Below are 4,146 nucleotides of genomic sequence, written 5' to 3'. Positions count from 1 at the left end.
CACGTGCACCCAAGACCCACTCACATAACGCATACCCTCACAGACACATAGGTACACTTGCACACACACAACATACTTGCACACACAAGGACCCACCAGTGCCCAACCCTGCCAGGCCTCAGCGCGGGGAGGAGGGACTGCTAATCTAGGCTCCCCAGCTGCCCCTGCCTTCCTCCCGGAGCCCCCAGGCCGGCAGGGGGCGCCCGAGGCCCCTTCCGTCCGGGCCCAGCCCTGGCGGGAGGGAGCGCTCGCGGGTGCCACCCACCCTCCGCCCTCCCAAGCTAGGTCCCCTTTGTTCCCCCACCCGGAAAGAGGCCGCCGCGCCGGGGAAGCACCCAGCCACAGAGTCCTCCAGGTGCCGATCCTGCGCTTTCGTCTTGGTCCCGGAGATGACCGAGTCCAGCACACGGACCGCCACGACCACAGGGAGGGAGAGCCAGCTCATCATCGCCCACTGCCGGTCAGGCAGAACCATGCGGCCCCCAGGGCCCCCGCAAGCCCACTGCCTCACAGGCCTGCAGCCCTGCCCCCTACCCCCTTGTCTCCCTGAAAGTTTGTTAAGTGTTCTCCCCTGGGAGAGGGCCACCCAGGAACATTGAAACAAGAGCAAGAATCCCAGAGGCAAGCCTTCCATCCTTCCCTTCTGCCAGTGTCCAGCTCTTCTGGCCCCAAGGAGCCTCCAGTGAGGACTTTGATTCCTAAAGAACAGAAGCCTGGGGGCCTCCCTCTCCTCTCACCCTGAAACCTGGAATCCTGGAGCTGTGCTAGGCAGAGATTATATACAACGGAGTCATTTAAGACCTGCCTCTGCTGCTAAGTTCTGGGCCTTGGGTGAGTGCGTGACCCTTCTGAGCCTCAGTTTTCCCATCTGTAAAATGGGCTTCCATTTTTTACAATGACATCTGTAAAATGTCATTGTAAAAAATGACATTCTCTACCTTGCAGGTGGATGTGAGGATACACAACTCGGTGGAGACCTGGTGTGGGGCCTGGCGCACAGTGAGTGGAAGCTGGCTCCTGACCCTGTGGTGATTCCTGGGTGCTGACCCCTTTCCTGACTGAGCCCCTGGACAAGGTTTGGACCCCAGCAGAGAACCCCTCAGTACGTGCTCACTAAACCCTGGGACCTGCCCAGGATGGGGCAGCCTGGGGACGCTGCACCTGTGCCATCAGCAAACTGCGTGTGTCAGGGAGAGCCTGGCAAGACACCAGGCCATGTTTTTCAAGTGGTTGGTTTCTCCGGGATGCAGGGCTGGGCTCTCAACCCGGGTTTTTCCTCCTTGTTCAGGAGGGAGGGCTCGGCTGGCTCCCGCCTTCTACTCCTCCCCACCCCCTTTCCAGTTGTCCACCATAATTAGTCTCTCTGTGGCTCGGGAGTGGGTATCTGCACCTCCTCTCCACCTCCAGACTCAGGCTCGCCCAGGGAGAGGGTCCACCCGCCCTCAGGGGCATTGCTGCCCTCATGCAGGCAGATGGGGAGCCCTGGCCAAGCCTATGGCAGAGGTGGGCATTCCTGCCCTCGCCCTCAGCCTGGCCCCTTGCTCAGTGGTCAGCCGTGCGTGGGGCTCGGCAGGGCCCAGGAGGCTACTCTGGTCATTAACGGCCGGCCTCACTCCAAGTGAATTAGCTGGTCCTCAGGGAGTGAGCGCTGAGGCCTGCAGGCTCCTGGCACCGGCCAGTGATTCATTCAACATAGAGGCCAGCAGCATCCCTGCCCCCAGCCCAGCGGCCTGACTGGGGGCCGGAGCACAGGGCTGGTACCCAGAGCAGCCAAGGCTGCCTGTCCATCTGCCCCTGTCATCCTGTTCATTGGGCTGCTCCCGCTGGCTCCGTGGCGCTTGCCTCCATCCACCAGCCCCTCCCACACACAGGCCTGGTGGCCTTGGACCTGCGCCCAGCTTCCGCCAACCTGGCCTGCCCCACCAGGCTCTGTCTCCTGCTCCCTTTGTCCCCTGGGTACCTTGAGTGACCGGAGGGAGGCCCCCTCATCCTTTTCCCTCCTCCCTCTGTGCCTTCCTGACCCCCTTCAACCGAAGCCCTGGGATCCACTTAACTGGTCTTGATGAAAAACAGAAGCTCAGTCTATGCATAGGAGGTTCCTGGTAGCTAGCTGCCTGGGACCAGTTCCTGCCAGGGGCCCTCAGGCCAGGCCCCCCCCTGCCCTTCTTAGAACTAAGGTGGGTGGGGAAGACACAACCTTGGTCTCTGCCATAGAAGCCCTCAGGAGCCCACACGCGTCCTCTTGATGACCACCCTCCGCACTTTCATTTACTCAGCAGGAGCCAGGTGTTAAGAGGCCGGTGCTGCTGAATGAATGAGTGGAGGCCCTCCCCACACAGAAGCAACTTCTCTTCATCAACACTTGTGACTCACATCTTGTCAAATCTCTCCAGCTTGAAAACCTTCTTCCTGCAGCTGCCGATTGGAGAGCGTCCACATTTCATGGCCAGAGACCTGAATTCCGGGGCCAGCCGGTTGTCCAGGAGCTGGATGATCACTCCTTTGAGCCAGCCGTTCCCCGTGGTCATGCGGGGCTTGCCGTCCCCCAGGCTGGCTCTGAGGATTAGATGCATTTTATCTTGTGCAGGGAACACAGGGCATCGAGATACCACCCAGACAGCCACCGCGGACTCACTCCAAGTGTTCTTCCTGGGGGCCTCCCTAGCACATATGTGGGCAATTTCCCCTGTATTGTTCTATAATCCTTGATGGTTGCTCTATAATTGCTCTCAAATGGTTTAATCATAATAAATAGCATCTGCAGAGCAGTTTACAAACTCTAACTCTTCCTGCACCCCCCCTCCCACCTTTACAAAAAGAAACAGGCTCAGAGAAGTTAATGAACTTCTCTAAGACCTCACAGTGAGCAAGAAGGCAGAGCTCACTCCTCCCCAGGCTGTGGCGCTGGCAGTCCCCAGGCCACTGTGTCCTCAGGTCACTGTATCCCCAGTTCTGGGCAGGGGCGGGAGGCACAGGGAGCCTGGCAGAAGACATGGAGGCTGTCTGAGATCTGACCGCTGGTGGGGAGGGGGCATTTCACCAGGTGTGAGGGTGTCCAGGCAGGATTGTATGCTCACCTGTGGGTGCAGGTAGGCGTTTAGGCTAAGACCAGGTGACCCCCAAAGGGGGCTTATTTAGGGGTCATACCTCCCAGAGTGAGATGTGGAACCAACTTAGTGTCACAAACCCTTTCTGTTCTTAGGTTTAGGTGACTCAGAAACTTCTAGAAAAAGACTGGGCCAAATGAAATGCTTCCATTGGAACAGGAAGCAATGCTTCCATTGCTTCCAGTCTCACCCAGATAGACTGTTTTATTAGCTGTTTGTTTGATTTGCTTGTGTGCTGTTGTTTTGGTCAGAAAACAGGCCCGAGGGAGGTACATGGACTGTGCCCATGAGCAAAGAGAGGTGAGAATGGAAGGTGGCGACAGCAAAGCAGAGCCCGTGTAAAGGGGATGCGGCAGGGAGGAGCGATCAGCAGGGGAGGCCCCCAATCCACCCAGAGCAGCCTCCTCATCTTTGAGTCCAGTTCGGAAGATGCCTCCTCTGGGAAGCCCTCCCTGACTGCTCAGCAGAACTTGTCTGCTCTCTCCCCGGGTTCTCCCTGTTGTGGCCCTTGTTACACTCATTGTATACTTTCCAGACTGTGCCTGCCTCCCTCAGTGGGCGGTGACCAGGGAGGGAGCCTGTGTGTGGATGCTAACACTTGGGAATGCTCGAAAATACAGAGAAATACAAAGGAAACTAAAGCAAACACCTGTGTACCTGCAGAGAGCGGCTCTGTGCGCCAACCCCTAGATGGGAGGGGCGCCAACATGACTGCAAACATGGCAAGCACGCACTCATATTCGCGCATGCGTGAACACACATGTCTGGCTCACAGTAACGAAACCTGTTGCCAGACATGGCTATATGTTCACAGTTGCACTTCCAAGGCACGTGCACACCCATAATCAGGAGGTGGGAGGACTGGAATGGGGCCTGGTCCAGAGAAGGAAGCTGGGCCAAGGCCAGGGGTGTGGCTGCTGCGCGCCGGCCGTGTGCCTGTCCGCCAAGGGTGTCCAGGCCAGCACCAGGCCTGCCCCCAGCTGTCACTTTCACTGTGTGCTTCTGTCCTGATTGGCAAGGCCGCCCCATCAATGGAGAG

The 4,146-nt window shown here is 58.2% G+C and overlaps 1 long non-coding RNA gene across 4 annotated transcripts; it reads left to right on the top strand.

Moving 5' to 3' along the window:
* The first annotated feature begins 208 nt into the window (after positions 1–208).
* Positions 209–2,857, top strand: LOC106700645 (uncharacterized). Of its 4 annotated transcripts, none has more exons than XR_011466121.1 (3): positions 209–831; positions 946–1,075; positions 2,280–2,857. It is a non-coding gene; the product is annotated as an uncharacterized lncRNA (long non-coding RNA). The 4 variants fall into 4 exon arrangements; XR_001351314.2 differs by having other exon boundaries at positions 2,277–2,857; XR_011466120.1 differs by having other exon boundaries at positions 946–1,102.
* Positions 2,858–4,146: the final 1,289 nt, after the last annotated feature.

Source organism: Bos mutus, chromosome 2 (assembly GCF_027580195.1).
Source record: "Bos mutus isolate GX-2022 chromosome 2, NWIPB_WYAK_1.1, whole genome shotgun sequence".
Classification (NCBI taxonomy): domain Eukaryota; kingdom Metazoa; phylum Chordata; class Mammalia; order Artiodactyla; family Bovidae; genus Bos; species Bos mutus.
The sequence above is the reverse complement of the archived record's forward strand: the minus strand, read 5'-3'. Positions and strand labels throughout refer to the sequence as shown.